Source organism: Mus caroli, unplaced genomic scaffold (assembly GCF_978045245.1).
Source record: "Mus caroli unplaced genomic scaffold, Mus_caroli_1 scaffold_19, whole genome shotgun sequence".
NCBI lineage: Eukaryota > Metazoa > Chordata > Mammalia > Rodentia > Muridae > Mus > Mus caroli.
Window position 1 is genome coordinate 34,311,218 of NW_028227274.1, and position 12,167 is coordinate 34,323,384.

At 41.1% G+C, this 12,167-nt stretch overlaps 1 pseudogene; it reads left to right on the forward strand.

Annotated features, from left to right (window-relative positions):
- The first annotated feature begins 3,308 nt into the window (after nucleotides 1–3,308).
- The window catches only part of LOC110285150 (D-3-phosphoglycerate dehydrogenase-like), a 41,542-nt pseudogene continuing 32,683 nt past the window's right edge, over nucleotides 3,309–12,167 (forward strand).

Consider the following 12,167-nt stretch of genomic DNA (forward strand, 5'->3'; position numbering starts at 1 on the left):
TAATGTTAGTGAATCAGAGAGTGGATATTTTACAGCATAACATGGAACAGATGATGGATGTCATTCGAATGAGTTGTGTGGCATCCACTCCGCATGTATGCATTACTCCCAATAGGTATATTAATAATTCTTTTATTAAAAGTACAGACCTATCGAATTATCTGAAGGGGAACTGGTCACAGGAGCTGGACAGGCTGCAGAAGAGACTGCAAATACAGATCCTGAACCTTAATGGAACCAGAGTGGAACCTGTGACCTTTGGAGACTTTACTTCTTGGCTTTCCTCTGCTTTCTCTTACTTTAAGGAATGGGTGGGAGTGATTTTGTTTGGTGCTGCCATATGCTGTGGACTGGCGTTCATGCTCTGGTTGGTATGCAAATTTAGAACCCAACAAAAACGTGACAAGGTGATTATAACTCAGGCACTATTAGCTATTGAAAACGGCGCCTCCCCTAAAGTTTGGTTATCTATGCTCAAGAATTAGTCGGCCTCTGAGTTCTCTGCTCTTGTGCATGAGAGAGACTCAACAATCATTGATCGGCCCTTGCACATTGCTGCACACAACAGGGTGATCATGATTTCCCCACTGATTCATTTTTTGGCTGGCCTCTTTTGCAGAGTTCGCCCTAGGTCATTTAGCAGTTACTGTCACACAGCACTGGGGTATCCAGAGACGGGCAACTTTCCTCATGCACAAGCCAACCTAAGACACGGGGCCCGGTGGCGATAGGGTTACCCTACAATGGGAAAGACTGTGACATTGGAGGAACGACCTAAAACAGGAGCCACAGCAGATGGACATAATTGCACAGGCCTAGTCCAGCCTCATTTTATTAAAACAAAAAGGGGGAGATGTGGGAAGCCACATGTGCCGTTGCAGAGTGGCACAGGCTTCTGCTGGCCACCACGCATACATAGGCAGGAAAGTTTTTTGCCAAGATGAGGTTTTGAGAATTAACCAAAATTAACCAATCAGATGAGAGAGAAGTTGACCAATCAGATGAGAGAAAAGTTAACCAATCAGAAGAGAGAGAAGTTAACCAATCAGATGAGAGAGAAATTAACCAATCAGATGTAGGCATGCAAATGAGGTGGTAAGCATCAACCAAGCACAACCAATCCGGGTGTGAGACACGCCTCTCCTAGGCCTATATAAAGCAGCACCAGTGCTGGGCTTGGGGTCTTTTCGCCTCTACAATCAAGCTCTCCCAATAAACGTGTGCAGAAGGATCCTGTTGCAGCATCGTTCTTGCTGGTCGAGTCAGACGCGCGCAAGATCGTTGTTCTCCTTTTGTTGTCGAATTGCTCTGGCTAAGACTTCAAGTACTATATTGAATAGGTAGGGAGAAAGTGGGCAGCCTTGTCTAGTCCCTGATTCTAGTGGGATTGCTTTGAGTTTCTCTCCATTTTGTTTGATGTTGGCTACTGGTTTGCTGTATTATGCTTTTATTATGTTTAGATATGGGTCTTGGATTCCTGATCTTTCCATGACTTTTATCATGAAGGGGTGTTGGATTTTTGTCAAATGCTTTCTTAGCATCTAACGAGATGATCATGCGATTTTTGTCTTTAAGTTTGTTTATATAGTGGGTTACATTGATGGATTTCCATATATTAAGCAATCCCTGCATCCCTGGGATGAAACCTACTTGGTCATGATGGATGATCGTTTTGATGTGTTCTTGGATTTGGTTTGTGAGGATTTTATTGAGTATTTTTGCATCAGTATTCATAAGGGAAGTTGGTCTGAAGTTCTGTTTCTTTGTTGGATCTGTGATTTAGGTATCAGAGTAATTGTGGCTTTATGAATGAATTGGGTAGAGTACCTTCTTTTTCTGTTTTGTGGAATAGTTTGAGGAGAGTTGGAATTAGGTCTTCTTTGAAGGTCTGTTAAAACTCTGCACTAAACCCATCTAGTCCTGGGCTTTTTTTTTTTTTTTTTTTTTTTTTTTTGGTTGGGAGACTATTGATGACTGCTTCTATTTCTTTAGGGGAAATGGGACTGTTAAGATTGTTAATCTGACCCTCAATTTTTTGTTGTTGTTGTTGTTTTTCAAACAGGGTTTCTCTGTGTAGCCTTGGCTGTCCTGGAATTCACTTTGTAGACTAGGCTGGCCTCAAACTCAGAAATCCGCCTGCCTCTGCCTCCCAAGTGCTGGGATTAAAGGCATGTGTCACCACACTTGGCTCTGATTCTCATTGAGGTTTGGTACCTGGTATCTGTCTAGGAAGTTGACCATTTCATCCAAGTTTTCCAGTTTTGTTGAGTAGTTTTTCCAGTTTTGTAGTAGGATCTGATGATGTTTTGGATTTCCTCAGGTTCTGTTGTTATGTCTCATTTTTCATTTCTGATTTTGTTAATTAGGATACTGTCCCTGTGCCCTCTAGTTAGTCTTGCTAAGGGTTTATCTATCTTGTTGATTTTCTCAAAGAACCAGCTCCTGATTTGGTTGATTCTTTGAATAGTTCTTTTTGTTTCTACTTGTTGATTTCTGCTCCAAGTTTGATTGTTTCCTGCCATCTACTCTTCTTGGGTGAATTTGCTTCCTTTCATTCTAGAGCTTCAAGGTGTCCTGTCAGACTGCTTGTGTATGCTCTCTCTAGTTTCTTTTGGTCGCACTCAGGGCTATGAGTTTTCCTCTTAGGACTGCTTTCATTGTGTCCCATAAGTTGGGTATGTTGTGGCTTCATTTTCATTAAACTCTAAAAAGTCTTTAATTTCTTTCTTTATTTCTTCCTTGATCAAGGTATCATTGAGTAGAGTGTTGTTCAGTTTCCACGTGAATGTTGGCTTTCTATTATTTATGCTGTTATTGAAGATCAGCTTTAGTCCGTGGTGATCTGATAGGATGCATGGGATAATTTCAATATTTTTGTGTCTTTTGAGGCCTATTTTGTGACTGATTATATGGTCAATTTTGGAGGAGGTACCATGGGGTGCTGAGAAGAAGGTATATCCTTTTGTTATGAGGAGTGGGTGTGGCCGCGACCCCAAGATGGTGCCAGGGACTGCTGCCAAGTCTTATGACTGGCACCTGACTTCCTTAGATCCCTAAAGATAGCCACGTACCTTGAGCTGCATTGCGCAGATGCACCACGACGTAAGATCGGATGATGTGATGAATGTAGTCCTGAGCCAATGAACTGTGCCTACGTGGACTGGAGTGATGGGGAGTGGATGAGAGGGCATAAAGGGGGATGGCCGAGAGAGGTTGGGGCATTCTTTTTTCCTGGACATTATAAAGTTCCTAAATGAACTGCCTTGAGAAGGACATCGGTTTCGTTGCTTCTTTTTTGCTGGTCGGAGATGGTAGTGACAAGTGGTGGAACCTGTACAGGGACTAACGAGTCTAGAACTCTTGGCAGTCAGGATAGCCGGCTGGAAAGCTCCCAGGTAAGTGGGATGATTCAAGTTCTCGGCTAGAGACTATTAGGTTCCCAGATTAGGGACTATTGAGTTTCTCGGAGTGAGACAATTAAAGTTACACACGCATATAGTGTAGTGATCCAAAAATTAAAAGAAAAGCAATTGGTTGTAGCCCCGGAAAAGGTTCAGAAAGGAAAAGTGGTGAATTATTTAGGAACAAAATTTTTGATAGTCAAGTATCTCCCCAGAAAATTCAGATTCAGACGGATAATTTGAGGACATTGAATGATTTTCAAAAGCTATTGGGGGATATACAGTGGGTACGTCCCTATTTGGGCCTAACCAACAATCAATTATAACCATTATATGATATTTTACCAAGAGATATAGAATTAAATTCTCCCCAGCAGCTTACTGATTCTGCCCGTGTAGCGTTAAGTTTGGTCGAATAGGGTATTCAAACAGCAGCATTAAAAAGAAGAGATCTGTTCAGTCCTATTATTTTGTGCATCCTGCCCTCGGAGACCCAGCCTACTGGAGTCCTCTGGCAGGGTGCCCCTTTGCTATGGATACATCCCAAGATTTCACCTGCAAAAATCTTGTCTTATTACCCTGCCTCGGTTGCACAATTGGCCTTGATTGGCCTACAACAATGTATTCAATATTTTGGCAATCCCCCTCAGGAATTGATTGTTCCATATAATATGAAGCAAATAGAAGTATTATCAGCTACTGTTGATGATTGGGCAATTTTGAGATGTAGCTTTGGTAAAGATGGATAATCATTTCCCTAAGGATCCCATTTTGCAGCTGATTAAAGCTCATCCAATTGTTTTTCCACGAATTACTTCTCAAGTGCCATTGCCTGATGCCCTTTAATTTTTACAGATGGGTCTAAGACAGGCCGCGGAGCATATTTGGTCCATGGCTCCACGCCAGTAACTTTACAGTTTCCCCCTGCTTCTCCCCAAGTTATTGAGTTGCAGATTGCTATAAAAGTTTTTGAATTGTATTCTGAATCTTTTAATTTAATTTCAGATAGTCAGTATGTGGTTAATTCGTTAGCAGTGCTGGAAGTGGTGGGGAAGGTGAATTTTCGATCCACTATAGGGGATTTGTAAAATAAATTGCAATCCTTAATTTTAAATAGAAGTTCTCCATTTTTTGTCCAATACATTTGAGCTCATACAGGTTTGCTCCTTTAGCAGAGGGCAATGATTTGGTTGATAAAGCTGCTAGAGCTGCTTCTGCCTTTTTGATTCAAACACCTGTATAACTGGCTTGTGAATTTCATTCATAGTTTCATGTGAATTCCAAAACACTTTCTTCTCGATTTCATATTACTAGAGCAGAGGCAAGGGATATTGTTATGGCTTCCAAAGCCTGTGCCCCGCTATTGCCTCAGGCGAGTGTGGGAGTAAACCCTCGCAGCCTGCTTCCCCTCCACATTTGGCAAATGGATGTGACTAATTTTTCAGAATTTGGTAAATTGCAATTTGTTCAGGTTTCTGTAGATACAGCCTCTGGGGTGTTGCTTGCCTCCTTGCATACTGGTGAAAAGGCACGCCATGTCATTGCCCATTGCTTTGAGGCATGGGGTGCATGGGGTCAGTCCAGAGAGCTTAAGACTTATAATGGACCTGCTTATACTTCAGCTTCTTTTGTTTCCTTTTGTAAAATGATGGGTGTCCACTTGGTGCACAGTATACCCTACAATCCTGAGGGCCAGGACATCATTGAAAGAGCCCATCGCACTCTGAAAGAGTGTCTAATAAAACAGAAAAGGGGAGTAGCCTCTGGCACTACTCCTAGGGAGAGATTAGCCATTGCTCTCTTTACCTTGAATTTTTTGAATAAAGATAAAAATGACTTGACTGCTCTGGAACAGTTTGCCAATCCCGAGGCATCCTACAAAGGCACAGTCATGTGGAAGGATGTTCTGAGTGGACGATGGCATGGGCCCGATCCTGTGTTGGTCTGGGCGAGAGGGTCTGTTTGTGTGTTTCCACAGGATCATCGCCAGCTGCTGTGGGTTCCGGAGCAATTGACGAGGGTAGTTTAAGATAGACGGAGGTGCCCTGATGAAGCTGCTCCTGGGGGTGATGCTGCTGCCTGCAGTGATGACTGAAGATCTACAATGGGCCCCCTTATGTAGGGGTATTCAAGATTCGCTGCCCCCATGGACCGGCTGCCAGTCCAGGAAAGCTGCGTGGGCCGTGAAAAAAATATTTTACCTTTTCCCCTTATATTAGTACCAGTCATAATCAAACGTTTTCAGGGTTTAATTGGATGTATCAAAATCCAGCCCAGAGAGGGGCAAGCAATCCCTTTAATGTTTGGCTGTTGTGTGGGATAAATTGGGAGTTGTACAAATCCTTCTTCTTTGAGTATGTTGATGGGTGGGGCATGGGGAAATGCTAGCTTTTATTGGAATGGATCTGTATTATCTGAGTCTTCTGTTATTCAATTTGCGTATGGGAAGAATGTATTCTTTAAAGCCACGCCTGTATGCATTTGGCCTCCTTTTGTATTTTTAGTTTATAATGGTAGTTATTTTGATGATGTTGTAGAATGTAAGGAGGATAGTTGCTTTTATAGTATGTGTTGGTTGGAATGCTTCTATGTTTTCTTTAGCTATTGTGACCAGGATGCCTAGGTTGTTACCATGGCCTGTGCAGGCCCCTTCGGTTATGACATTGTTTAGACCCAAAAGAGATTTTGGGATAGTCCATATCAATTCCACTTGGGTGGAGGTATCCATGGCTGAAGGACTTGCAAATTGGATTGCCATCGCTATGTCACACCTAAAGGAATGGGCCGGTATTGGTGGATTTGAACTGTGCTGCGTGCTCATCAGTGTACTGGCGCTTTGGTGAATCTGCTGCATGCAACATTGCCATTGCAGGGCTCAAGCTCTGTTGATACAAGCCTTTGCAGCTATAGAGATGGGACAATCTCCTCAAGTGTGGCTTGGCATGCTAGAGAAGTAGTCAATGACGGGTAAGACTCCCTGGACATGTTACCAACCTAAGACAGGGATCAGACCACTGCTGTCTGTCTCCCAATGACAGGTAAGAAGCATTGTTGCAGGGGGCAGCCTAAAACAGGCATTCTCTCTGCCAATTTAAAGAGTAAGGGGGAGATGTGAGGAGCGGGTGTGGCTGTGGCCCCAAGTTGGCGCCTGGGACTGCTACCAAGTCTTATGACTGGCACTTGACTTCCTCAGATCCCTCAAGATAGCCACATACCTCAAGCTGCATTGCGCAGATGCACCATGGCATAAGATTGGATGATGTGATGAATGTAGTCCTGAGCCAATGAGCTGTGCCTATGTGAACTGGGGTGATGGGGAGTGGACGAGAGGGCATAAAGGGGGATGACCGAGAGAGGTTGGGGCATTCTTTTTTTTATTTAGAGAATACTTTATTAGTTTTTGTAACCAAACCCTCGTAGATAAGACCTTACATATTTAATATAGTGCATTACCCCTGTACAAATGGAAAAAAAATTAAGTTCAACATTTCTAGACCAATACGGCTGTTAATTTCTGTACATTGCCAACTCAACACAGTATACTGGGATACGTTTTTCCAAAGTTGACAGCACAGCTAAAGTTTCCAAAAAATTCAAATTATATATATATGTATACATATTTATATTTATATAAAAAGACCAATAATAACAGTATGTTATGCATCAATAGCAGCAACAGCTTTTCCAGGTTCTGCAGTCATTTGATGAAAATTGTAGAGACATCCAGCACACTCTATAAAAAAAAAAGTAAAAAACAAAACCCCAGAAAACAACACAGTTCTGTTACTCTTGTGGTACCTGGCACCATTTTTTGTTTCTGTTTTTTTAAAATTAGCTTCTCAATCATCATCTGGAAAGAAAACATTCTGAGCAACATCATTAAAAAGAGCTCTGATAAAGCACAGTCACCACTACGTATCATAAAGCAGGTACAAGCTATTTTACATTCACAGAGGTATGATACAGTACTGTCCTACATCTATAATACCAGAGGACACAATTTAAAAGGCATTATTTGAGACTTGATTCTACGTTTCCAGCAGAGGGCCCAAAGGATGGTGTGACACTGCTCTGTAAAGAAACACTCTTAGATAGGATTTCCTTTCACTAGCGGCACAGTTCTAAGGATTCGTTCTCTCCATGAATGTCAGCTAAAAACCGTCATTAAAAAATGAACTATCCCTAAAACAAAACTGTATACCCACTATGTGGGAAGCCATTCCGGACTCCCTGGCCAGCTGGATGGAAATCTATTCCAGGCAGTAAACAAGCCCATATTTGGTGGATGGCACGCCCCTAATCCCTGATTGGCTGAGCACGCCTGCCTGGTGAGGTGAAGTGACCTGTGGTGATTGGTGGGGGCGTGGTTGTGGCTGGAGGGGAAAAAACACTTGTAACCAGAGAGGCTGGGGGATTTGAAGAGAGAAGCTGCCTGAGTAAATTGCTTTAAGAAGAACCGGTTGTTGCGTCTTTTTTGCTAGCCGAGTTGGATGTGACACCAACTGGATTCATATGAAGATGACCTAGTGGAGACAAGCTAGACCTCACCTTACCAACATGTTATCAAATGTTATGTTTAAATGGTGAGACCTCCAAGGAAAGAGATGCCAAGTAGTGCTTCAAAGCTTTGGACCACAATCAAACACAGCATCATTTTAAATAGAAGCAGAAGCTATATGTTGCTCCACTTTAACATCCTTTCAAATAACCACTCGGCGTATGGTTTTCAAGAAAACATTTAATACTAGCAAACTATTGAACACATTTGTATCCACTTGCATTCTTTTTTCCTGGACATTGTAAAGTTCCTGAATAAACTGCCTTGAGAAGGACATTGGTTTTGTCACTTCTTTTCTGCTGGTCGGAGACGGTAGCGACATTTTGTTTTAGGATAAAATGTTCTGTAGATATCTGTTAAATCCATTTGTTTCATAACTTCTGTTAGTGTGCATGTGTCTCTGTTTAGTTGTTGTTTCCAGGATTTGTCCATTGGTGAGAGTGGTGTTTTGAAGTCTTACACTATTATTGTGTGAGGTGCAATGTGTGCTTTGAACTTTACTAAAGTTTCTTTAATGAATGTGGCTGCCCTTGCATTTGGAGTATAGATATTTAGAATTTAGAGTTCATCTTGGTAGATTTTACCTTTGATGAGTATGAAGTGCCCCTCCTTGTCTTTTTTGATAACTTTGGGTTGGAAGTCAATTTTATTTGATATTAGAATGGCTAATACATCTTGTTTCTTTGGACCATTTGCTTGAAAAATTGTTTTCCAGCCTTTTACTCTGAGGTAGTGTCTGTCTTTGTCCCTGGGGTCGGTTTCCTGCAAGCAGCAAAATGTTAGGTCCTGTTTGTGTAGCCAGTCTATTAGTCTATGTATTTTTATTGGGGAATTGAGTCCACTGATGTTAAGAGAGATTAAAGAAAAGTAATTGTTTCTTCCTGTTATTTTTGTTGTTAGTGTTGGGATTATGTTATTGTGGCTGTCTTCTTTTAGGTTTGTTGAAGGATTACTTTCTTGCCTTTTCTAGGGTGTAGTTTCCATCTTTGGGATGGTGTTTTCCCTTTATTATCCTTTGAAGGGCTGGATTCGTGGAAAGATATTGTTTGAATTTGGCTTTGTCATGGAATACTTTGGTTTCTCCATCTCTGGTAATTGAGAGTTTTTCTGGGTATAGTAGCCTGGGCTGGTGTTTGTGTGCTCTTAGGATCTGTATGAACCCTCAATTCTGAACATCTATGCTCCAAATGCAAGGGCATCCACATTCATAAAAGAATTTTACTAAAGCTCAAAGCACACACTGCACCTCACACAATAAGAGTGCAAGACTTCAACACCCTACTCTCATCAATGAATAACTCTTTGAAACAGAAACTAAACAGAGACACAGTGAAACGTACAGAAGTTTTGAATCAAATAAATTCGAGGGCATCATCATGAGTGAGGTAACCCAATCACAAAAGAACTCACATGATATGTACTCACTGATAAGTGGATATTAGCCCAGATACTTAGAATACCCAAGATATAAGATACAATTTGTGAAACACATGAAACTCAAGAAGAACGAGGACCAAAGTGTGGGCACTTTGCCCCTTCTTAGAATTGGGAACAAAACACCCATGGAAGGAGTTACAGAGACAAAGTTTGGAGCTGAGACGAAAGGATGGACCATCTAGAGACTGCCATATCCAGGGATCCATCCCATAATCAGCCTCCAAACGCTGACACCATTGCATACACTAGCAAGATTTTGCTGAAAGGACCCTGATATAGCTATTTCTTGTGAGACTATGCCAGGGCCTAGCAAACACAGAAGTGGATGCTCACAGTTAGCTATTGGATGGATCACAGGGCCCCCAATGGAGGAGCTAGAGAAAGTACCCAAGGAGCTAAAGGGATCTGCAGCCCTATAGGTGGACTAACAATATAAACTAACCAGTACCCCCCGGAGCTCGTGTCTCTAGTTGCATATGTATCAGAAGATGGCCTAGTCGGCCATCAGTGGAAAGAGAGGCCCATTGGTCGTGCAAACTTTATATGCCTCAGTATAGGGGAACACCAGGGCTAAGAAGTGGGAGGGGTGGGTTTGGGGGTGAGGTGGGGAGGGTATGGGGGACTTTTGGGATAGCACTGGAAATGTAAATGAAGAAAACACCTAATTAAAAAAAACCCAACAGAAAGCCCACATACACATGGAAGCTGAACAGCACTCTTCTCAATGATAACGTGGTCAAGGAAGAAATAAATAAAGAAATTAAAGACCTTTTAGAATTGAATGAAAATGAATGCACAACACACATAAACTTATGGGACACAATGAAAGCAGTGCTAAGAGGAAAACTCGGTCTTTAGTGCCTCCAAAAAGAAACTGGAGAGTGCATACACTATCAGCTTAATAGCACACCTGAGAGCTCTAGAACAAAAAGAAGCAAATACACCCAAGAGGAGTAAACTGCAAGAAATAATCAAACTCAGGGCTGAAATCAACCAAGTGGAAACAAAAAGAACTACATGAAGAATCTACAAAACCAGGAGCTGGTTCTTTGAGAAAATCATCAGAATCGATAAACTCTTAGCCAGATTACCCAAATGTCACATAGACAGTATCCAAGTTAACAAAATCAGAAATTAAAAGGGAACTATAACAACATAAACTGATAAAATTAAAAATATCATCAGATCCTACAACAAAAGCCTATTCTCAACAAAACTGGAAATCTGGATGAAATGGATAATTTTCTTGACAGATACCAGGTACCACAGTTAAATCAGGATTAGATAATCTATCTAAACAGTTCTATCACCCCAGAAATAGAAGTAGCCATTAAAACTCCCCCCCCCAAAAAAGTCCAGGTCCAGATGGTTTTAGTGCAGAATTTTATCAGACCTTTAAAGAAGGCCTAACAGCAATACTCTTGAAACTATTCCATAAAATACAAACAGAAGGAACACTACTCAATTATTTCTATGAAGCCACTATTACACTTATACCAAAACCACACAAAGCCCCAACAAATAAAGAGAATGCCAGACCAATTTCACTTATGAATATTGATGCAAAAATACTCAGTAAAATTCTTGCAAACCAAATCCAAGAACACATCAAAATGATAATTCACCATGATCAAGTAGGTCAGGAACTGCAGATGTAAGTATTACCAACAGAATACAAGAGATAGAAGAGAGAATCTCAGGTGTAGAAGATATAGTAGAAGAGATTGATACAACTGTCAAAGAAAATTCAAAACATAAAAAATTCCTAACCTAAAGCATCCAGGAAATTCAGGACACAATGAAAAGACCAAATCTAAGAATACTTGGAATAGAGGAGAATGAAGATTTTCAGCTCAAAGGACCTGAACATGTCTTTAACAAAATCATAGAAGAAAACGCCCCCTAACCTAAAGAAAGTGATGGACATAAAGGTACAAGAAGCCTATAGAACATCAAATAAATGGGGCCAGAAAAGAAAATCTTCTCATCACACAATTATCAAAACACTAAATGCATAGAGTATAGAAAGAATATTAAAAGCTGCAAGGGAAAAATGCCAAGTAACATACAAAGGTAGACCTATCAGAATTATACCAGTCTTCTCAAGAGACTATGAAAGCCAGAAGAGCCTGGTCAGTGGTCATGCAGACTCTAAGAGAACACAAATGCCAGCCCAGGCTGCTATACCCAGCAAAAATCTTAATCAACATAGATGGAGAAACCGAAATATTCCAGGACAAAACCTAATTCAAACAGTATCTATCTACCAACCCAGCCTTACAGAGAATCCTGGAAGGGAAACTCGCAACACAAGGAAGATACATACACCAAAGAAAGGACAAGATATTAAGCCTCTCCTAACAAAGTCAAAAGCAGAGAGCTGCAATCACATAAAATCACCTACAAAAACAAACATGTCAAGAACCAACAGTCATCTCTCTTTAATATTAATGGACTCAACTCACCTATAAAAAGAGATAAGCTAACAAGCTGGATATGCAAACAAAATCCAGCATTTTGCTGCATACAAGAAACACACCTCAACAACAAAAACAGGCACTATCTCAGAGTAAAAGGATGGAAAAAGGTCTTCCAAGCAAATGGTTCAAGGAAACAAGCAGGAGGTGCCATCCAAATATCCAATAAAATAGACTTTTAACCAAAGGTTATCAAGTGTGATGAAGAAGGGCACTTCATATTCATCAAGGGGAAAATCCACCAAGAGAAACTATCAATTCTGAAAATCTATACCCCAAATGCAAGAGCACCCA